Source organism: Ceratotherium simum, chromosome 20 (assembly GCF_057802395.1).
Source record: "Ceratotherium simum simum isolate JZ-2026a chromosome 20, ASM5780239v1, whole genome shotgun sequence".
In the NCBI taxonomy this organism is placed as follows: domain Eukaryota; kingdom Metazoa; phylum Chordata; class Mammalia; order Perissodactyla; family Rhinocerotidae; genus Ceratotherium; species Ceratotherium simum.
Genome location: NC_141919.1, coordinates 11839304 through 11863599, shown reverse-complemented (window position 1 = coordinate 11863599; position 24296 = coordinate 11839304). Strand labels below are relative to the sequence as shown.

The window sequence follows — 24296 nt, the reverse complement described above, 5'->3', positions numbered from 1 at the left end:
TCCTGCCCCAGCTAGATTTTGGTGTTTATTCTACGTAGATGACTAAAACATCATATATTGCTTTTCTTCTGGTCTCTCCAGTTATTCTCTGTTGGCAGTGGGCGAGTTGCTAAACTTCCCTGGATCTCAGAGCTACTAATCTAGGCATTTTTTTCAAGCATCTGGAATGTAGATGTTTTCATATATTATTTAATCCCGTCTTAGAAATGAATTTAACAATAAAAGTCTTGTACCATAGGGTTATTTCAGCAATAAAGTTGACTGTACCATTAGCCAAATAAAACACAGTGGTAATTGTATTTCATTTTGGAGGTTGGGTTGTAGGGGGATAGTTAAATGTTTTAAAGTATATCTTCACGCGTTTAACGTTTAACTCTTTCAGTTTTCCAAAATAAGATAGTAGTTTGAAATTAAAGGTTTCAGCATTACTGTAGCTTTTTAACTCTTTGTAGAGGTATTTGTTTCTACCATGTATTTTGCTGTTTAGAGTTACCTTATCAAAGAACAGTCAGAAACGTTTGTTCTCTGGGTTTATGATGCAGTAATTTGTTCAGTATTAATTGATACCTGCCTCCAGGCATGTAAGCTGTATGAAATGTACCAGGTGCCCTAATTCCAGAAAATATATCGTTAATTGTTTGTTTGTCCAACAGATGAATAAATATCTTTAGGGCATAGCTGGTCCTCAGGTGGTGAGCATGAATGGATTAATGATGTGACTGGGAGAGACGTGCTTATTTGCTGAGCCCTCCTCCACTGATCAAGGAGGCAGAACAAATATTAATTAACAGAGTCGGGCTGGTTGTGGGCTCTGCCTTCCCCAGCTGATTTTTGGCAAGGGTAGTGTCCTCCATAAACCAACCCTCTTAGTTACTAGACTAACATTTTCATCCTGATGTTTAACGTCTTTAATTTTCTTAATTGGAATGCATTTCATCTCTTGCAAAAATATTACACCATGAAGTTTTTATAAAACTGGCACTTGAATTTCAAAAGGATTTGTTTCTCAAAATGTAGATAATTCTTCCAAAAGAATTATTTCAAAGAACTGTTCACCATATTTTTCGTATTCTTATGGTAACACTTTCCCATAACCCACTCTGGAAAAACCGTAAAATCACCCAAGGGGAAGCTAAATACTCGCACTTCTTGCTTTTCTTGAATCATTTCTGCTGTGCCGCTTGCCTCTATCCGACTTACATATTTTGTTCTATGATGGTTTGAAGTGCTTCAGATATCTTCTGGGTTAAAGACTCTTTATTCCTGGGGGCCACCACTAACAAGGGTTGTAATTGCGGACCTGAAGAGGAGTCATATCTAATTATTTCCATGGCAGCTGCCTTAGGACAGGATTGAACAGAATTCCGGCTTCGTGAAAGAGGACTAGAAAGGAAGTTTGTTGAGGGCTGAGTAATACCTTGAGTGAGTAATTCTTTTAAATAAGCTTGCTGTTAAATGGAAGTAATAAAATCTTATTTCAAGACTAAATAATGCTGCTTAGATCTGGCAGACCAAAACTTTAAATCTTAGTGTTGAATACTTAGTTGTTTTACTTTCAATCTAAATATTGAACAAAATAGGTATTATTACTTTGTTTATCAGATTCATTATTCAGAACCAATTATTTTTGTGTTTATACCACTTTAAAAAACATTTTAAGAAGGAGTAGTATTGTAACTTTAATTCCTGTTTATGTGTGGTAGTTGTAATTGATGGTGAAGTCCCTTCCTCCCCCCACCGCTAGGTTTGGTGATGCCCTCTAGTTTTGCTTCACTAGAAACAGGAAGACAACAGCATACATGCGCACGAAATCCGCTCATGCGCAGTCTCGCTGTCTTCCCTCACCCTGTTTAATATTACATCCTCTCTTTAACCACTAAATGTTCACGAAGAGCTTACACTTTCCTGTCCCTCACTACCCTCCCCTTGTACTGAATTGCAGGCAATGAGGTGGAAGTTAAAATGTCTTAAGTATTCTTGTTGTAAGTGAACTTTCTCACATATGGTGATAGGGTGAGCCTGAGAAATTCCTTTTCATGGGAATGGACTCATTATTTAATTGTATCACACCTTAAGGATTTTTTAATCTTTTTTTCAAAATTGGGACTTCTCAAGTTGTGGAGTGTTCAGATTTCAGGGGAAGAGGAGAGGGGAGGGGGTGGGGAGGTAAACAGGGTAAGCGATGCCACCCAATGAGAGAAGCCAATAGGCGATATAACAACACCTCATTTTGTTTATTTGTCCTTTTGGTCATTTTAATTATTCTAGAAATTTTTGAGTATTCTATTCATTTATCTTTCTTTAAATTTCTGTTTTCCTGAGCGACATTTGGCCTTTTGAACAACAAAATAAAATTGGAAATGCTAATGTTTTGAGCCAACTAAAGGAGGAAAAATAAAAATGTCACCATGGTAACAAAGCTGCTTTCTAGATGGTTTCCTAAGATATGCCTGAACTAGAAGCAGATGTCTGATTTGAGAATCTTGCCTCCCTCAATGTAAACAAATAACTTCTGGGCAGGTGTTGGAAATAATATGGAAATCCTATTAAGGGGCCCTTGGTTCCTGTCAGTCAGGAAGCCTGTGCCACAAAAGGGCTGGTTGTCACATAAAGGAGCAGAGTAAATTCTCATTAGGCTTGAGCTTTTCCCAGGAAATGATTGTCTCGGTGTGTTCTTTCTCCTGTGAATCTGAATGTAAGCTGTTGCTTCTATTGATCTATTCACTGGCTTTATTTTTCTCCTCTTCATTCCAGATCCTCCCTCGCCCCTACCAGCCAGCCTGTATTCTCCCCCTCACCCACCCCTTCCCTTTAGATTAACACTTGATCTGTGCTACTGCTCTGAGAGTTGTGACATTTGTGATTTTAACCTCCCACCCTGGGTGGGGTGGGGAGGAGGGAAGTCAGTCTTCATCCCTGGGCCATTGGACAAAGAACCAGGCTGATTAGGCCAAAGGCTGAGGGCTGCTTGGAACTGGCACAGTGAGCGGCAGCCGCAGTCCTGAATACTATTCTGTGTGCATTTACTTGGAGTTATATTTTTATGAATTAAGCAGAAACTAAAAGTATGACGAGACAGCTTTTTATGAACTTTTTAAAACCTACGTAGGTTGTCTGGTAAGCCTCTAAAACTGCGATGTCCAATAGCAGAGCTCCTAGCCACATGAACCTATTTTAATTTAAATTAGTTAAAATGAAATAAAATTTAAAAACCCAGCTTCTCAGTTGCACTCGCCATATTTCAAGTGCTCAGTAGCCACATGTGGCTGTCGTTAGCTGCCATCGCAATGCAGATACAGAACGTTCCCATCATGGCAGAAAGTTCTGTTGGATAGGAAGAGACTGGCCTGATAAGGCTTGCTGGTTCGGCTGTTCCGTCTGGTTAAAACTGACTCCCAATAATCAAGAGCAGGGTTCCTCCCCTTGTGTATTAAATAAGGGGCGTGTATGTATTTCGGTTTTGTAGCTTCTGTACCCCTCAGGAAAGGTTGATACGGTTGGGTGCACTAATATAGTAATCTTTCAATGGTTGTAGGTCTCTTTTTTTTCCTTGTGGAACTGGTTGAGCAGTTTAACATGGATCTTCCCAAAATGGACCACCAGGAGTTGCATTTTAATGTTTCTAGATGGAAAGTTGAGGCTGTTTGGGGGTGGTGGTAGGGGGCTTTGAAGGCTATACATAACGATGCTCTTTACAACACTCCGGAGGTTAAATGTGGGTAAACACAAAACAGGGCTTCAGAAAAGCCACACTATTATTATGCAGCATTTCTCGGACTATAGTCCCTGAGACGCACTTCATAAAGCCAATAAAGCACACACTGGTGGTCTCCCGTTGCCCTAGCAACGGACCATGGGGCACAGTGTATGTGAAACGCATGAACATCTGTGAATTAATCTTTTTTAGTTTGTTCTTTTCTTGGCACTGATTGGGCCGCTCCGGCTTGTGCCTGTGACACTGTGTGTGGAGGGGTAATCTGGAGCAGTCCCAGGTCCTTGCCTTCAAGTGGGTGGTGGAATGGCAAGTGAAGGGAGATTGGTCCCGGGAGTGCATCGACAGCGGAGGGGTTTGGTCTGACAGCACTCTCAGTGGGACGTTATTAGCTTACTTTCTGGTGCAAGGGGAAATGAATAAAAAATTTTCTAGTAAATCTGGGCATTATTGCGTTTATTGGGCTGCCCTGAAAAAATAATCTTTAGAGAAAATTGAAATAATCATTTGTGTTTGTACCACAGTTATCAGGACATGAAAGGTCTCTGAGTTATTTCACACCCTTGCTGCAGCCCCAGGCCCAGCCTCGGCCCCGGGATTGTAAGCAAACCACAGTGGACTAGTCTGACTGAGACTCCTGAATCGGATGCTTAAGCTGGAATGTGTTTTGATAATAAAATCTGGTAGTAACCTAGTCTGACCTTATTTAGGGAGATTTTAAAGCTAAACTTTTGCCCTTGGGAGAATAGAGTAAACTATGTATGACTAAATAGAGAAGCATCCAGGAGCAATACTTTGGTTAGATGGTTACTCCTCCATTCCTAACAGGATTGTCTTCAATTCTTCCCCTCCCCCACGCCCCCATTTCACACTGGCACCCCTGCCTCCAGACTAGCACCACCCTGCAGACTTGGTGTTCAGTTCCTCCTGTTGGCGCCAGATGCTCACTTGTAAACTGTTTTCCTCACGCTTGTCATTTTCAACCCTCTTTCATTCCTTTTTTCTCCTTCTACCCTTTTTTCTCTCCCTCCATTCTTCCTTATGGGTCAGCCATCTTTCCTTCTTAATAATAAATGTATTAAGACAAAAGTCTATGCTACATGCTAGTTCCTTTGATTTGCTTGATTGTCATTAATATTGAGGGGCATTTAAGTGGAAAGAATTCTTGTCAATTTGTGTGTTTTCCTTTGGATATTAAAAAGGCAGAGCTGTACCTCTGTAGCTGAGAGATCTCCCTGATTTTCTGTTAGACAACTAACCAAAAATTATTATTTTAATAGTTCCTGACTTCAAAACCTGTTGGTGTTGACAGATGAACTTGAAAATTGAGCAGTGCAGTCTAAATAAAATATTTAAAGTTAGTTGGTAGGTATTGATTTGGCTGCTGGAGGGCAAATAGGCCTGCCCTGCGTCGTTGGGGGTGCACAGTCAAGATTAGATACAATCCTTTCCCTCAAATCGCCTTCCTATTAAAGTATGGAACTGAGATATGCTGCTGTCTGAGTAGAATAAAATATATTAATGGATCGTTCCTCTTCATTTCTCTGAACTTCCAGGTAGTCCTGAGTTCTTTTAAAATGTGCCTATAAAACTAGTGTATGATGATTGGAGGACTAGCTTCTGAAAGCAGTCTTCCTAGGAGGCTGCCAGGGCTGACGTGCAAATACATGCAAACATTGAACCTTTAGCAAACACTGACCGTAGTGCCAGTGGCAGCATTCTGGAGACGCCCCATCTTGATGGTGCCTTTTACTCGCATTCAGATAGTATTCCGTAGGAATCAGCAAAGCAATTACACTGTAGAGCTAAACTGTTATCATCGGACTTAGAGGGGTTTGAACCCCGTCACTTGCTTCTCAAGTGGTTTCTCTGATAAAAAAAATAGTTTTCTGTTTCTGCATCCAGTAAATAGCCCCATTTCAGTTCAGATGAAATTGTCTTCTTTTAAGAATCAATAAATTGTAAAGTTACCAACTTTCTAATTGTTACTAGAAGCCAGCCTGAGAAATACAACTGTTACAGGGATTATTAGAGACCTTTAGAACGAAGTAGAATTCTCAAATTGTGTTTTTCATGTCCTCGACTAGTATTTGTTCTTTGAAAGTACAATTTTTTATGCCGAAAACTAAAAATTCTTAGATACTCCTGGTAAGAAGTGAAAATTCCACAGTAGTAAATGGCAGTGAGTAAGCTGGCTGTAGTGAGGAGAAGAAATGAGTTTGAATCTCCGCTGTTTCCTTCATCTGTGTTTGACAAAGTGTGTTAAAAGCAGTAATCTGGATGTTTGAAGGCTGGAAGAGGAAAGAGAATATGAATAATCTAGAAGGGAAAAGGTCTCCAGCATTCAGATATTTTATCCCTTCTGTATGCACTAGCCCAGCAAACAGCAGTAATCCTTGAATTTTATTTTTAAGTCTTTTTGAGTTTTTAAAGTATGTGTAGAAATCAAATCGGTACTTTCATTAGTGTTGTAAATATGTGGATTTATAGAAACAAAAGGTATTTAATGGAAAAAATTCTTGCATGTTTTTTTTTTTTTTCCCCCGAGGAAGATCAGCCCTGAGCTGTCATCCATGCCAATTCTCCTCTTTTTGCTGAGGAAGACCGGCCCTGAGCTAACATCTATTGCCAATCCTCCTCCTTTTTTTCCCCCAAAGCCCCAGTAGATAGTTGTATGTCATAGTTGCACATCCTTCTAGTTGCTATATGTGGGACGCTGCCTCAGCTTGGCCAGAGAAGCGGTGCGTTGGTGTGCGCCTGGGATCGGAACCCAGGCTGCCAGTAGCAGAGCGCGCACACTTAACCGCTAAGCCACAGGGCCGGCCCCCTTGCATGGTTTTTTAATACACTGTATTGCAGTGGAACGTTCAGTGATAGGACCGATCTCAAAAGATGGGGTTCCCAAAACTGTGCATGATACCTTCTAGTTAGGGACTACCCCTAACATTTGTGGGGCCTGGAAAAGAGTAAAAATGGAGGTTCTCATATCATATGTCTAAGTATTTAAAAGTTATAAATCCAGTTAATAATTACACCTTCATGATGATCTGAAAGGCCAGGTTTGAATTTAAAATTCTCAGGCCCCTTGGAATGCATGGCTAGAACCATGTGGGCCCTCTCATATTTTCTTGTAGACGCCCCAGCTGTCAGTTGAAAGCTTCATTTCACCCCAGTGGCTGCCCTCAAGTCTTGGTGTGCTCAAACCAACAGCTTGATCTACCCCTGGGAGACCCCAGGAAGAAGACTGTAAACTCTGAACGTGGGCCTTTGGGCAGGGAATTTCAGGGTCCTGGTACGCAGCTTGTGGTCTAGAAGTGATGGGCAGAGGGTGTGTGTGGGCATGTCCTATTGGTCCCCAGGGGGAGCTTAGCTGGATGAGGTCCTGGACCCTAGATCAGGGGCCCCTCTTTCCAGGCTGTTTCGTTTGTATGTGATTTGACAAGCTATCCATACCTTTAAGAGGAAAGAAAGGAAAGTGGGAGTTTAGAACTATTACACCTCCAAATAATTCTTTGTTAAATAAACATCAACATTGTTATCGAAATTAGGCCAGAGAATTGACATTCTAAAATATATTCTTTATATTTAGGTATAGTTTAGGTACTTTTAAACTCCACTTCATAGCTTGTTTATACATGTCTAACTATGCTTTTTAAATACTCCATTAAAAATCCTAAATGTATATGGCACCTATTGCAGTGCTTATGAAGGGCAGGAGGGAGACTTAAAGTTGGACAAGGTGAAAGGTAGTCCGGCTCCACACTCACGGGTGCTGTGAATGACTGAATAAATGGCTTTCCACCCAGCCCCACCCGCAGTCTGGGCCGTAGTAAAGCTTGGGCCTGTAGTGACAGTGCCAGGCAAGGTTGGACCTAAAGGATTAGTCGTAAAGACTTGGCTTTCTTAGACTAGAGATTATCACTGGGAACTAACTCGGGTCTTGATTTCTGTTTTCATCTCCTTTTGTTCCTTTCATGTGCTTCTGCAGTGGGACAGCTGGAAGTGCCCCAGAAATATTTCAAGAGCCCTGTTTAGTAGTTTATGTGGAAAGTCGTTGAATAATTCACATCACAAATGATTAGACAAGCACTTGTCCATCTGACTGAATTATTCTACATGTTTGCCGAAGCAGTGAAGGAGGAGCACAGTGTCTCCTCCTCCAGAGGGATACAAGTGGCCGTATTGACCCATCTAGTTATTGGGTTTCAGCCTTTTGTTGACATTGTTGTAAATGAAAGCAGCCTGGACGAGCTCGGAGCAGCTGGGCTGGATAATTGTGAAGGATTCCTGCTTGTTGCTGTTACCCCAGTGTTTGCAGTGGGTTGTTTGCTTTGACTTTTGTTGAACTGTTGACAAAAGCATTAGATACAAATGGGAACAAATAAAGTGGTGAGATGCCAGGAGGGCTTGGCAGAAGTAGTGGTTTTCATTCTGACTTAAATGGGGGATGTGGGAACTTATCTAGATGGGAAATGAAAGGTGGAGAGAGAGAGTGTGTGTGTGTGTGTATGTGTATGTGTGTGTAGCTGTATTCTTTTCAGGTACCTTTGCTCACAGAGGTGAGAGAATTAAAGAGGCCACCATGTCTTTTAACCTTAAAAAAGCCACGCTATCCTTACGCCCTTCAGGTGTGTTGCTGGCCAGGAATGCTATAACAAATAGGTTCTGGATTCCACCTCCTCAATCTAAAAAAATGTGTTTAATAATGGAAGTATTTTGGATTGGGGAGATGACAGGCATGACATTGAGGTAGGGAGGATTAAGAAAAACAGTATATGCTAAAATAGTATAGCTAGCAAAATGGAAGTCATTTACTGGAACGCTTTTAATTTGGTTTAAACAAAATACTCTTTTGTATATTCAAATGGGGAGTAGCTCAGCTGTTGTGAAGCCAGAAAATTAATGGTATTTTTAGTGAAATAGCAAAAGCATGTCAACAACATAGCTGCAGATGATAATGCTGGCATTTTATTCATGAGGAATTATCAGTGCAGGTTACCGGACAGCATAGTGTGACTGAAAATGATTGAGTGTCGGGGAAGCTGCTGTCCTTCTGCTCGATGATTTCATTTTGCATTTAGTCTTCCTCAGGCTTCATTTTCTCTATCACAAACGAAAATATAAAGTCTTTTTGGCTGAGGATTGTATGCATATTTTTCCCTTTAAAATATCTCGAAGTGCAAGTCCCTTTGAGTATTGATTCAAAAGCTGCGGAGTGTGTTTTCAATGCACAGTCCGTTAGTGGCGGTGGGTAGTCCTTGCAGAAAGGTCTCTCTGAAGAATTCATCTAAATAAGTCTATGGGGGTTGTCTAAAAGCACCAACCAGCAAAACTAACCACAGTGCGAGAGATGGATAACTCACAGAATTTGCCTTCCCGGCGAGTAAGGGATTTGGAATACATAGCGAGGCCAGAAAGACATTGATGAAACGCGGGCAAGGATAGACAGAAACTGTACTTAGGAAGTTCAAGTGCCCCCTGGGACAGCGCGTTTTAGTGATATGATTATTGAAAAGTTTACCAAAAATGTATTTGAATGGTTAGAAAAATTAAGCCATGTCTTTGTTGTTTGGTCTCCAAATTTGGTCCGAAGCGCCTTGGGCACCAGCAGTATGACCTTCTTTTGTCGGTGCTGTTCACCCATTGTTAGAGCAAGGAGGAGGCTGGGGCTCCCTCTTCCATGCTCTGTTCTCCAGCGTCATCTGTTGGATTCCCCTCTACTATGGGGACAAAAGAATGGATGGTACCTTTGTGTAATTGTTCTTTGGTTTTGGTACCTCATATGACCAAATCTTGAGGAATTATAGTGGGGAAAAAATAGGAATTTACTGATTTCATGTTAAAAGTGGGAGTGATCAATTGTTTTAATCTTTGCAGCATCTCTAGTCCTAGAGACTAGTAAGGTTGGGGGGTGACTTTATGGGTAAACAGAAATGGAGTTGTGCATTATATGACTGTGCTCTGCAGTTTGCTAAAAAGAAATGCAAATGAATGCTTCCCAGGTTTCGACTCATAGGTGATATTTTGCTTATTTCAATACTGGATGGTCAGGTGTAGGGATCTAGATCTGAAGTTCATAAGGAAGAATCCCTGAAAAGACTGGTACTGAGTGAGAATAAATGCATCTGGGTGGCTGAGCAGTTCTTGTTTCTTCCAGGGTTTAGTCCTCAAGGGAGGAGGTGGGGAAATCACGCAAGTTAGAAAACTTGAAAAGACAGTCAGGCAAGAAGTTTATTGTTGTTAACAAGCTGGAAGAAGAAAAGCGAGAGACCGAGACTCCACAGACTTGACTCACCATGACTCCCAAATTATGAGAGACCCTGGGTAAAAATGCAATAAAAAGCTCACAAGGGAAAGGAATGAGTTCAAGAGAAATTTACTTAAGCCAAAACAAATAGATGGGTGCACTGGCCCCTCAGGCAGTGGCCAGAGCCACAAGGGTCAGCGTATTTTGGAAGGGGCGTGTTTCACAGATGAATCTGCCTTGGCTTTCCCTCCTGCTTTCCCACTACTTGAGCAGGTATTCATGTTTGCTGTGCCCTTAAAGCTAAGATAACACCCTTGTAAAGGGTGACTCAAGGTGGCCCTTCGTAAACTCTTTGAACCACATTTCTTAATGCGGGAAAGCTGTGTGTTGAGACCTGTACACATGGGTGCATGTGATATGCTGTGAACTCTCGCCAGCCTGCAGGTGAAAGGCAGTGCCAGGATACTGGGTAGAAACTCCAGCTCTGGAGTTAGGTGCCCTGGATTCAAATCCTGCCTGTTGCTGTTTACCAGCCTTGACTTTGGGCAAGCTACTTCTCTCGTGTTCTATTTACTGTAACAGGGGGATGGTAAAGGGAAATATTCAGGGGTGCCTGACACTTAGTAGATGCCCAGTGAATCTTATATTGTTAGTATTTTTTTAGTGCACAATTCAGATAATTTGAAAATAACTTGGTTTCATTTATTCTCTTGGTATTTAATAGTTAACTTAACTTACATTCCACAAGCAAGCACGAGACTGACAGTAGAAAGAAGCAAACTAGAAATGTGCCAGGCTGTGGGGGAAATTATTCTGGGATTAAAATTTTGCTGCACAAATCTAGAAAATGGATCTTATATGTGCAGATGAATGAGAATTAACTGCAGCTGATCTGAGCACATATTTAATTACAAAGGGAATTTCGTGTTTCAGGATAGTTCAACCTCGACTGAGAACGTGACTTTTGTATTATATCTTTTACAGCAAAAACCACTTGCCACTCATAATAGATGAGACCAAATGGGGAGAACCTGTGGGTTCCTGTCAGTCCAAATCCTGATTTTAAAAGACATTTCCCTGCTGTGCCGACGCTACGTGCTTCTGCTGGTAGAAGCTACTAAGTACCCTTAACCACCCTGACCAGCGCTGAAGGAGTGGCCTGAGGACTGTGGGCCCGTGGTTTACCTTGTGTTTTACAGAAAGCCTCTTTTATTTTCATGTCAGATTATCTGTAAAATGGACTTGTCCCTCCAGTGTTGTAAACTGTAACAATCCCGACGTTTCTCTAATTGATTGGGGAGAGGGAGTATACCCAGTAGATGCTTGTCGAGCAGGAGAGACTCTTGCTGCTTTTCATTATTTTACTACTCATACACCTAATCCCTGTCAATAAGGTTGGCTGTTTGGGGAAGGAACACACATCCCTGCACTATAATACTGATTTATTTGCAGCTCCTTTTCTTCACGCTGAGTTAACAGGAATCTCACCAGGCAACGAGAGCCAGTCTTAGTATGGGCTTTGGTAGGAGTGCATCTGAGGGAAGAAGGACGTTTGCAACATCCAGGGTTCTGGGGGACAGCAGGCCTGGGCCCACCAGGGGAGGCTAAAGACTGTGCCCCACCCCCTATTTGAGACGGGCTCTCATAAGGGGAATGTTGAGAAGAGAAGCGTTCTCACAGTGTGCTACCTGGGCACTGTGTTTTCAGTAGAGAGATTAACCTTCATTTCTCCATAAGAAATGTCAATCTGGAAGATTTCATGTGGCCGATGCTTTTTAGGCTGTTGAAATAATGTGTTACCTTCTTTTGCTTATTTTATCTTTGTGTGCCCTTTCAGTGATAAGTGCTCTGCTACATAGCTATCTTCCAGAGTTTATAAAAATGAGGGACCCCTCCCACCATGGGGAGAGAGTACCTAAAATGTATATTCACATTACTCAGTCATATCCATAGGGCTCTAGCAAATTCCATATTTTCTTAATAGGAATAGCAGAAGGGCCAGAGTTCTGGAAGACAAGATAACACACTGGGCATAGGGTGGAGCTTGCCTTCGTGGGGGAGTGCTGGCATAGCCGGGTTTCCCACTAGGGAGGGCAGTGGGGGACACCTGAGCAGATAGGATTTCAGCTCCCTACGGGGGCCAGGGCCAGTCTGACAGAGCCTTAGAAGTTGTCTTTCAAGTGGCTCTGTTTTTTTAAGAGAATTACCTCATCTGTATGTTTAGAGCCATCTTCCTGGATGATCTGGTTTTTGTGAAAGAGAGGCCCTGGGAGCCATCAAGCAATACTTGGGGCAGCACATTCTTACCGGTCACCAAACTTTGTTTTTAGAAAAGTGTTATCTCCACCAAAAGTCCCAAGAAGCCCTTGTGGGGTCAGCTATGCTTAAGAATTCTTGAGTCTTTGTTTCTCTCTCCTTTCTCCTACCTGAGATGCTACTTTTGAGTACTTATTAGCTCAGTTTGGAATTTGATCAAGAGAGATTCACATTTCTTTGGTTATCAGAAGTAAACACCAACTGTTTTTCTTTGTAAAGATTCATTTTATTTAAAAGATAAGGAAAAAGAATATACGTTTCTCTAGCTCAAAAACAGCTTAAGAGGAAGGACTAGATTAAGTGGAAACTTTCTACAGCCACAGTTAGAGTTCAATTGAAGAAACAAGTGCGGATGAGGGCAGGTGGGATGTAGAACACTCGCAGCCCAGGGATTCAATTAAAAATGCCTTAAAAATGTAATTCTAATCAATTTGGATTGTCTTAGAACATTGCAAGGTGTGTGAAAACATGCTTGAAATGCCAGCAACCAGTGAAAAGGGCACGGTTTCAGAAACCCTGCTATAAATTATCTCTGCCTTTGGCTTTCAAAAACGTGGAGGATACATTACTGAAATATTCAGAATAAATATCAGAGAGAATTATACCGTCTTTGCATTCGACAAGAAATGAAAATTTTAAAAAGCTAATTTTCTTTGGCCTAAGATACTGAAAATTTTTTATGGTTGTCACAACATTTGTTTTGGGAGATGTATGAATCAAATCTGATTATAACAAATATCATTACAACAGAAATATCACTATAACCAAACAATTTCTAGACCCCAACCAATAGTCCACTTACTTAAAACACTATTGAATGTAACCCAATTCCTTTATGGCAAAATAATGTGGGTTAGTCTTGGAGGTTTTTCTTTCATGATTTACTTACCTCCTGGAATCCATGTACGTGGATTGGCAGTAAGTGGTTTCGAAAATGTTTGTTTACCTTTGGAATATACTATATGAGTTTTAAAGTGTAGTTTCCCTTTCAAATTATCCATGTTGAAGTATTTGCTTTAGTGGGAGGAGTCCACCCCAAATGAAATGCTGCTGTCTTGTTCCCTACTTTGCATATGTTAGTTTCTCTTATTTTTATATCTAGAAAGTTCTTAATGTATAACTTTTCCCTAAAAAAAATTAAAGTAGTAGCGTAATTTACATTTTACTCATTGTCAGCCACTAAAACCACAGGCCGCAACTTGCTCAAATGTAGTAAATGAGAAACAAAATGGAGGCTCAAAATACAGTTATGGTGAATGGTCGTTGTCACACGTGTGAGTAGTGTTTGCCTCTGAGCCTGGTGGCAGTTGCTTCCAATGCTGGCTGTGCATGCCTTCCTCAGCGGGAAGCAGACCGGGCAGTTCTTGTTGGTGGCTCTTGCCTCTGGCTGTCCCTGGGCCCATCACTCTAGAATCTTCCTCTTAATCGCCCTCACCTTCTCTAGTCCCCTCATGTCACACGTGCCTCAGGCTTCCCTTCCCAGATAAGAAGAATTAAGAGGTGGCATATTGCTTTTCTTGATGTTTATGAAAATCCTGAGAGAGCTGCTTAGTATAGTGTAAAGCATGTGCTTTGTAGTCACTGCCATGGGCTCTGGAAACACCTCTGCCACCTGCTAGTTTTGTGACCTTGGACAATAATAATAAAAATAATTAGCACTGAGGGTACATTTATGCTGTGCTGGCTAGGTCCTCACAGCCATCCTTCTGTTGAGTCCTAACAGTCCACTGATATGGAGCTTACTGTTACCTCCAGGCTGCAACGAGGAAAGTGAGACACAGTGAAGCCAAGTGATCTGCCCACTGTCACCCAGAACGTAGTCTATCAGATGAGTTGACAGAACCAAGTTAGTCTCCAGAGCCCCGTGCTACACGAGGGTCAGTTCAAACCTTGTCTGGATATACCTTTACTTTGTGTAGGGTAAGTGTGAGGATTAGAGACATATATGAGAAGACCCAGGGAAGTGCTTGCCACTTAGGAAGGCAGTTAATAAATATTCTTCCTGTCTGTCAAATCCACAAAAATCCAAGCTAAATAATGCTGATTTTGTCCATCTGGAATAATGCTGTTGTGGTGAGTTCTTTGTGTGACTTACGTGTCATATGTCCTTAGAGTGTAAGCTCTTCACAGGGGGAGAAAGCATGAGTTTTTAGTACTTCACACTTTGTGGACCTTCAAAATGGTGATTTGAAGCCATTTTTATTTCACAGCATTTTGGAATGTCATCACACAGTCCTGTGTGTGTTTTTATGTTAAATTTCTCATATCCAGCAGATGTATCCTCCTCCTCTTACAGCTCAGAATCTGTTATCTGATTAATTAAAATTTATGCAGATAAAAATCTGACAAAGAATTTAACTTGTAGCCTCATCCATTTGTTGGAGGTTAATAGGAATACTCTTACAGTAATAGAATTCCCCAATGTGAGTTTTATAGTTTGATGTCGTTTTCATTTAATGGAGAAGCAAAGGTAGGTTTTTTTTTTTTTAATAAGTGATAATACTTTCTAACTCAGTGTCTATAATAACTTATAATTTTAAAATCTATGCTTGTAGCTCTTCCTTAATTGATGAACAAATGCTCATGCTTTCAGTGTTTCAGCTGTTGTTCCTATCAGCTGACCTTTGGAGATTGATGACGTGGATTGAGGAGGGGACCGCTTGTGTTTCATAACTTAGAGGCCCCTTTGAACTGTTCTGAGTTTTCTTTTCCAGTCCTTCATTCCCTCCCTCTGCTGCTACCACTCCTCCCTCCAAAAAAGGGTGATTTAGTACCTTTAGAATAGAACAGATTGGATGGTTGGGTGGGAGTCGCAGAGAAATGAATACTTGATTCCAGTGGTATATCAGTTTGTTGAGGGATAACTTGAGGAATTAAGCTGAGGGCTGCATATGATGGTGATTGATACTTTTAGAATACCAGATTGGGGCCCACGGCTTGACAAAAGCATTTTTGTGCCAATTTGTGAATCTACTTGAAAAGAATTAAGACATAGAAATTAAATCTCATTTATTCTACATTTAACAAACTACCTTTATTTAAAACAAAACAAAAAAAGCATGATATCAGGCTATCCTGTAAATCCACAATGTATAGTCATTAACAGCTACTTGTGACTGGGGGCTTAATCATTTTCAAGATCCTCTTTCTTCTCTAAGCACTGTCAGTGCCACCCTGATGAGTTACTTTGCTTCCCTTTTAAACACAATTCTCAGCTTCACATTAGGGAGCTAAAGTGAGGTGAGAGAGATGGTGTCTTAGAATCCTGTACCAGCCACTTGGATCTGATTGGATCACAGGCTTCATGCAAGATGCTTGCAGCTAGATTGCCCTGGTAGAGTGGCAGTAAGGGAAGGCTGTTTTATCCTCATTTTCTTCTACTGCCGTATTTGATGGTCTGTTAATTGCCACTGATATTTGTTGTAGATACTCTAATTAATGGGATTCTTCACTGTTTTTGCTCCCCAAGGCCTTTCAAACAAAGGGCACAACAGATAAAGTAAATAAATTGTTGCTTTTGTTACCACTGAAACTATTTTGGTTCAGTAGTCTAACTCATTGAGTGTATTCTATTATTTTTTAAAATGAAAACATGTAGAAAGAGGAAAAATAGCCAACTAGAGATACAGTAGAAAGAGCCCTGGACTGGGATTCAGGGCCTCTGCCACCATCATCTGACCTTGGACGTGCCCTCTATTCTCTCTAGCCTCAGGTTTCTTATCAGATTGCATGACTGCTTGGGTTATTCTGAAACTAGAGTTTATGGTGTATTATATGATAAACTCTATGAAGTATTTTGTTTTTTAATATTTAATAGCAGTACTTTACTATGCAAAAGCCCTAGTATTAGTTGGAGCTACGTGTTATTCTCCTATCCACTCAGGTATTCTGAATGAAATGTTGGAGACTGCCTCAGACATGTAAATCAAAGATTTGTTCGATATTTTAATTTACTTTGTATATGTGAAAGTGCATTTCCCCTGCCAAATCCATGTGAGAATGATAGTTTTAGCCATGACTCAAACAGTGGTGTAATGGAAGGAGAGTGGGTTTGGAATTGAATAGATATAGGTTCAAATCATAGTCTTTCGTAGACTAGAGATAGATGACTTAGCAAGTTAGTCAATTTCTCACAATTAGATTCTTTATAATAATAACAACAGTAATAATATTATCCATTTCATTGGGTTATTACAAGATTAAATGAGACAGTGTGTGTCAAGTACCTTGTGAAATGCCTGGCATGTAGTCAATTCTCAGTAAATGCTAGTATCAGGTATTTAAAGTAGTATTCTGGCTAAGTCAAAACACTTCTTGCATGCTAAAAGTTGTAGTGCCTAGAATTAATGAAGTTTGTGGCATCTTTATGATTTTCTGTCCTGTTGAAAATGTATCCACAGTGGGAATAATAGTAATAGCTAGACTGCTGCAGTGTCTGGAGCACGGGTTGTGTGCCAGGCATTGGGTCCTGTGCTTTCCATGCCTGGTCTCATTTTAGGGTGTCCTTGCCTTTACTTCAAGATGTTCATTTTAACTACCTGTAGGTACTGGACTATGATAACGGCAAGGACAAGATGACATGGTAGGAACTTTTTAAATTTTTTAAAATTGATCATCAGTGGGTCCTGATGACCTGTTGTATAGTTATTTATTTCTTCACTAAGACACTTCTGTATTTTGAATTTATGTATAACCATTGATAGATTTAATTTTTTATTTTATTTTCTGGAAACAAATTTATATTGAGCCTATACAATCCTAGAAGTTGTCAGATGTGGCGTCCTCACAGCTATCCTGCTTCTAAATTTTGTAGGCTTGTCATTAGTTTCACATCTATATAAATGTGGTCCAGTTGTGGGTGCTTTTACTTATAGAGTCGGAAGTGAGCATTGTACATTTACCAAACTCAGAAACTCCAGAAGGAAGGTTACTGAAAGGTTAACCTTACCAGATGTTCTTAGTAAAACTTCTTTCTTCTCTTTTGAATGCCTATTTGTATATAAAGGTGAGTATCAAGTCGGTAGCTTGTTAGCAAAGCAAGTGTTCAGTGACACAATTGCTAAACAAGTTCAGGGCACTGTTTTATACTGTATATAGTCCCTGTGTCTGTTATAGAAATTAGTAGACTGTATTGTGAAATACATGAAATGAGGCAGAAAAGAAATTGTGCAACCTTACTAAGGATCCAGGATGCTTAGGTCCAGGGATGATGAGCTTCATTAAGTTGTGTGTGTGAACCTGCCTCTTTGATAATTAGAACCTTTGTTTCCTTGTAATCCAGACTTTGTGAACCTAATGCAGTGAAGCTGAAAATAACGTGTAGACTTTAATCTATGTACGTTGTATTGGGTAAATGTCCTTGTTTATCAGCAGAATTCCATTGCAAGCTTGAATTAGAAACCACATGCAGACCTTGTTCTAATCCTAGCTTGTCCTCTTACTAGCTAGAGGACCGTGGACAAGTCCTTTCACTTGCTTTTACTTGTTATTAACACCAAAGTGGTTGGACTAGGAGCTCTCAAGCTTGTGTCTACATCTAAAAATTCAGATTCAATCTGGGGAAAATTATGTATTGGATTAAAATAGGTCTTGGATATACTCTTCTAGCTTTCATTTTATGGGGTGTTGGAGCATGTTGTCTCAGAAGTTAGAGATGTAATGTCCACTTAAGGTGGCCCTCCTAAAACCATATTCCCTTTTCTAGCCACATAGCCATGGGTATTTAGTGATGCAATGGGTAATTATTAAGAAAGCCATGCTACATTCTTTCCAAGGATTCCTTAACTCCGTCCTAGGAAGTATTTTATGTATGTTTTTTAAATCTGTTTTTTTTTTTTTATGACTCTTGTGTGGCATAAGAAAATGTTACTAAGAGTCAAATCTCGATTAGCTTGAACTCACCTCACTGGAGACTCAGGTAGTTTGTTGTTGTAAAGATGTGGTGCCATAGGCCACCCTAATGCAGCAGAAGTTGCCAATTGCTTAGCGTTTGGATCTGGAATCACCATATTCTGTGGTTTTCTTAAGTTAAAACTTTATAAAAGAGAGAGAAAAATAAAATAAATTTGCAGACTCTTCTAACATTAGGCAGGCCCACAAGCCGTTATCCACTACTCTGAAATCCAAAAAGCTCTGAAAACAGAAAGGTTTTTGTACATCTCATTTGGTAACAAAACTGAATTGACTATAGAAATATTAATGTTTGATTATGTGGTGTTATCCCAGACCCTGCTACAGTGAATGTATCATTGCCTTTCTCAACTTCCCAAAATACTGATTTCCAAAGCACATCTGGCCCCAAAGGATTTCCTGATGTGCGGTTTCTTAAGTGCAGCCTTGGACTTGTGTGCTTATCTTATCTCTGACTTGTCCATGGACACAACGCTTTGAGGGCAAAGACCTTGTCCTTTTCAGCTTTGAACATTCCTGTATTCCTGTCTGAGTGCCTCTGTTACAGTAGTCATTTGTTACACTCTTGAATAAATCAGTGAAGATAGGGAAGAAGGTTCAGGCAACTTGAGCCCATTCTACTCGAAACCAGTCAGCCAGCAATTTCTCATCCTGTGTCGTAGGCATAAGTTAAGCCATGAAACTGAGTTGACTGATAACTGAAGTTATCAGATGACAATTTATGACCTTTCCCCTGCATTTAAAATCATGAAAATCAAAATGCTCAAGGTTCTGAGAGTAGTGAAATGACTCTGGGTGGAGTTGCAGACCCTACCACACGGATCCTCATCTCTCCTCTCCTGAGTCCTATTGAGTGCACCTTGAGGAGAGAATGGTGGACAGTTGATATGATTGTTTTTGGCCGTAGTCTTCAGATTATAAAAAATGTAGGAATACACCACATTCTCTTGCAGTTACATAGACAACGGGGTGGCCAAACTATGGCCCACAAGCCAAATCATTTCCTGGTTTGGTTTTTTGTGGCCTATGAGCTAAGACTGGTTTTTACATTTTTATTTTATTTTATATATTTATTTTATTTTTTTAATTTTTTTTTTTTTTTGGTGAGGAAGATTGGCCCTGAGCTAACATCCATTGCCAATCTTCCTCTTTTTGCTTGAGGACGACTGTCTCTGAGCTAACATCTGTGCCAGTCTTCCTCTATTTTTGTATGTGGGACACCGCCACAGCATGGCTTGATGAGCAATGTGTAGGTCTGTGCCCGGGATCTGAACCCGTGAACTCCGAGCCACTGAAGGCGGAGCATGCTAACTTAACCACTACACCACCAGGCCGGCCCCCTAGTTTTTACATTTTTAAAGGGTTGTAAACAAACAATGAATACTCAACAGAGAGCTTATGTGGCTTGTGAAACCTCAAATGATTACTGTCAAGCACTTTAAGGAAAAAATTGGCCCACCTTTGATATAGACCATTAATTTAACTTTCAACTTGCTCCTCCTCTCTTGAAGATGAATTTCTTCCTTCTTTGTCCCCATTCTCCTGTCTTCAAGAGTCTGCTGAGTCTGTGGTCATCCTTCGAGAGTTTAGATGGTACTTTTTTCATGAACTGGTAACCCTACAAGATGCTTTTGTATCCCCTTTTTAAAATCTCCTCAGGAGGAAATTTAAATGAAGTTGAGATGTAGAATTAAGCTGAGCATAAACATGAAGTCGAGAGTAATTTTAATATTCAAATATGGAGAGAACCAGTTATAGAGCTTCCACAGTGCCTTTCCTGACTAATTTTATGAAGATATCATTACTCTGGGCCCTTTATCTTCAAAATTCCTTTGAGTCACAAAATCGTGTACATAATTTGAACACTGAGAATTATTTCAAAAATATTGACTTGGGAAAATATTCATTGCTTTTTAAAGAAATGATATTTTAAAAATAATGATACATATCTAAGTTATATAATCCTGGAATATCAATGTAATTTAGGATTCATAGTGTGAGCCATTCTATTTTTTTCTAAATTATTTCAGTTACATCAATACACAGTTTTTTATATCTTGCCTTTTTACTCCATGAATTGATAAAGCGTGAGTAATTTCACTGACCTTGTCATATTCTCCTTCTTTTGTGTCAGGGTAGTAGTGAAAATCAGTTGAGGTCTAGAGTCAGAAGCCCTATATTCTAATGCCAGCTTTACTTCTCTCTAGCTGTGTGATCGTAAGCACTTAATCTCACTTGAGTTCTGTTTGCTCATCACTAACATGGTCGTGATAATACTATCCTAACAATGTTTTGGGGAGGGCAAATATGATGATATATATGGAAACGATCTGAAAATTCTGGAGTGCTTTTCAAGTGTTAGTTGGTATTGGTGATGCATTAAGTAATTTATGGAAGTTAATCATTTATACATATGTTGATTCATTTCTTAAGGTATTTAGAGGTCCTAAGGCTGAGAACCAGAAAGGAATGAGCTTGCTTTTTTAATTTACATTGTTTTCATCTATTCCTAATATGGAGGGCTTAAAAAGGGGAGGGGGCTTTATTCCCATAGTGCATATTTTCAATTAAATGGTTATATCAGTTAGCAGTTGCTGTGTAATAAACCTTCCAAAATTTAGTGGTATAAAATCAAAACTATTTGTTATCATTAGTCTTTGTGTTGGCTGCAGGTGAAGTTCTTCTACCTGGGCAAGGTTTTGGCTGATCTTGGCTGAATTTGCTCATGTGTCTGCAGTCAGCTACGTGGTCTAGAATGGCTTCAGCTCAGGTGACCTGGCTCTCCCCCACATTTCTCTTGTACCCCTCCAGCAGGCTAGCCAAGGCTTGTTCTTCTGGCAGTGGCAGAGTCCAGGAGAGCTTCTCTTTGCATGTTTGGTACTGTACCCTGGGCCAAAGCAAGTCACATGACCAAGTCTAGCATCAGTATGACAAGGCACTACCAAATGGGAATGCAGGGAGGTTGAAAAAGTGTGGCCACTATCGCATTCAGTCTGCGCAGTGGTCTTAGAGGTAAGGGAATATCTGCCCAAATGGGAACCAGGTTGTAGCCTAGCATATGAGTCATGGTGGTCCCATGTTCTTTTGGACGCCTTGCGTAAATAATTTCAGTGCTTACACACTCCCGTTCTTCATCATTGTTCTAGAACCTTGGCAGCCTCACAGTCTGACTGCTTCTCAAGAAATAGCCCACGCCCAAATGTGCACCTCTTGTGTTTTAAATAATACAAAGAATATTGTTTCCAAGACAACTTTGATAAAATGTCAGCTTTCTCTAGGTTCTAAACCCACATAAGAAGCATTGTTATCCTCATCCCTGCTGGGTAATTTGTATACTGCAGTAGTTTGTTTGGAAACATGCCTGTTGTTCTTTAAAATATGCTTAATGCTAGATTAGAGAACAGATTTTTTTTCTGTTTATGCAAGCTCATTTCTAAAGCATTTAAAATAAAGAGCTTGGGCATGTATGGTATTTAAAAACCCTTCACATGATGTTTTTAAAACAGATCAATTTCAGCATTAAAATGTTAGGAATCCAGCCAAGGAAAATTCAACTTGGATTGTATAGCTGTAATGATAATGTATTATAACCATCTTCTTTGAAAGTGATTGTACCAGCAGAGTTGAACCTGGTGAATTACATAATTTAAGAGTGCTTGCCAGAACACTGTTGTAGGGGGTTATTCAAGCCTTTCCTAAACAAAAGCAAAACGAAAGATGGATTTTATTATGAGGTACTTAAATCACAAGAACAGATGTCACAAGATATCTAAAGGTAACTCATTTGAATTGAGCAGAAGGTCATATGTCTGAATGTCACTTATCACATTTAGCTACTTGGCAAAATATTAGGATGTAAGAGAGCATGATTTCTGTTTTTTAGCTACTTTGGCTTGAATTAAAAGTGTCTTGAGTTTGCTTATTATTTATCAAAAAAGTATTTTCAAATTGGAAGTAACTTCATGATTGAGACTTTATTGATTTCAGATATTGACTCCCAAGTAATTAAGAAAATTATGTACAATCACATTATTTAGGCATATCGTTAATCTTTTAAAAACTGTTTTTTAGGGGAAAAAGCTCATGTATTCTTAGTTCATCCTCCACCCAGTAGCCTTCCATCTCAAGGGATCATACTTTGCTTGAGGAGTGTTTTTGTGGGTCTGTCACATCTGTCTGCTCTTGCCCTCACTCATTCAAGGTCTTGAGTCAGAGAATGTTTTGGAGGGTCAAGTTCATCATTTTGTGTTATAAATATTGTTCCTTTGGATAAGTGCTACAGGTTGAATTCCTTAGTACTTTCAAAGGTGGAGATGAGGCAAGACTCCGAAAGAAATAAGAAGTGGGTGGGAGAACTTTTCTATGGAGATTCTAGTTTTAAAAAAGCCAGTGCCTCTACCCTGACACCGAGGGCCACGTGGATGTGGTGAGAAAGTCATCTAGAATGAATAGTTGCAGAGAGACTTCAGAGACATTGTCAGCATTACTGGAGGTGGGGGTGATGGCAGGGAAATAACATAAACTGATAGAGAGAAGGCCATGCATGCGAAGACAGAAGAAGAGATTGGAGTTAGGCTGTTACAAACCGAGCAATCCCAAGGATTGCCAGCAAGCGCCAGAAGCTGGAGAGGCAAGGAAGGAGTCTTCCCTAGGGGTTTCGGAGGGATCCCTGCCAATACTCGGATCTTGGACTTCTAGCCTCCAGAGCTGTGAGAGAATTAATTTCTGTTGTTTTAAGGTTTATGGGAATTTGTTGCAGCAGCCCTTGGAAACTAATACAGCTCCCAAGAGTTAAGTTTATCTGTCAATTTTGTTTCATCATCTATATAGTAATTACTGTATGATGCTAAAGTGAGTACCTACATGTAATGAGCCAAAGAACTGGTGTGTGTTAAGTGTTTTAAAAATTTTGTTATTCAGTGGCTGGCTGAGTACAGGTTCTGGGATATAGTGGTGAAAAAGACAGAGAAATGTCTGCCCTCATGGAGCACGCATTTCATTGGGAGAGACACATTCATTATACGATTAACACTTCTAATGAAGTTGGCTTTTATGTAGCCTACATTCTTGTTCCTTTTTATTTTCCATCCTTTAGAATCCTAGTTGACCTTTGGATTCAACCTTAGGTGATGCAACAAACCTGTCCATGCTTCTCACACTCTCTTGGGCTTGGGTTAATCTGGCCACGCACAGTTGTGTAGGAGTACAATTGACATGGACTGTGCTGTTTGCATATATGGTGCTCCCCCAAGTTGTGCAGTCCACATCCTGCACAGTCATATGTGGTGGCCCCATGGATGCCACATTTTCTCTCATCTCCCTCTCCCTTTGAAAAAATAAAGTGGAGACCTCTGAGCTTTTCCTTCTTTGAGTTGTTTCTTTTTACCCATTTTAATGTCCTTTTTATTTTTCATGTTTACAGAATTTGTAAGTTTTCACTTCATACATGTTTGGTAGAGTTCTTGGCCTAAGTCAAATAGATTTGAACCCAGATCTTTCAGACCTAATGAAGTCAGTCCCTTTGTCACTTCCTTGACCCTTTTGTGTCCTCTTTTATTGATGGCGCCCTGCTCCTCTATATATACGTTGATTTCTTTTCACAGTACACAGGCATCGTTTCCTGTGCCTCTTATTAAAATCAGAGGATTGTCTTCTCGTATCTGCCCTGTGTTACTTTGCGTGAGTTACTTCTTCCCTCGGGATTCAGGTTTCTTCCTGCTTCAAGTGAGGAGGTTGAAGTAGACAGGTGCTCTTCAAACTTTTAATGAGCATAAAAAGCACACATGTTGGTCCAAATGTGGATTCTGCTTCAGTAGGTCTGAGATGGGGCCTGAGATGCTGAGTTTCTAACAAGATCTCAGTAGATCTCGATGCTGCTGGACAGTGGACCACATTTTGAATGGCAAAGGGCTAGATAATTTCTCTGGTCCCTCCCAGCCTAAGGTGAGAATTTCCTGCCATGTTTGGTAGAGCCTGTTCGTGGCTGTGAGCTCTGTGTTGAGAAGGCCCACCGCTGGTCTTTGCATTTCCAATATTCTTCCCATCCCTGCACACTGTGTTCCCAAGGAAGGGCAAAGTACACTCGGTGCTGTCCGATAGTGCTTGAAAGGA

The 24296-nt window shown here is 40.3% G+C and overlaps 1 protein-coding gene across 10 annotated transcripts in view; it reads left to right on the top strand.

Annotated features, from left to right (window-relative positions):
* The window catches only part of TLE4 (TLE family member 4, transcriptional corepressor), a 140458-nt gene that overhangs the window by 78743 nt on the left and 37419 nt on the right, over window positions 1-24296 (top strand). The window lies entirely within an intron of this gene.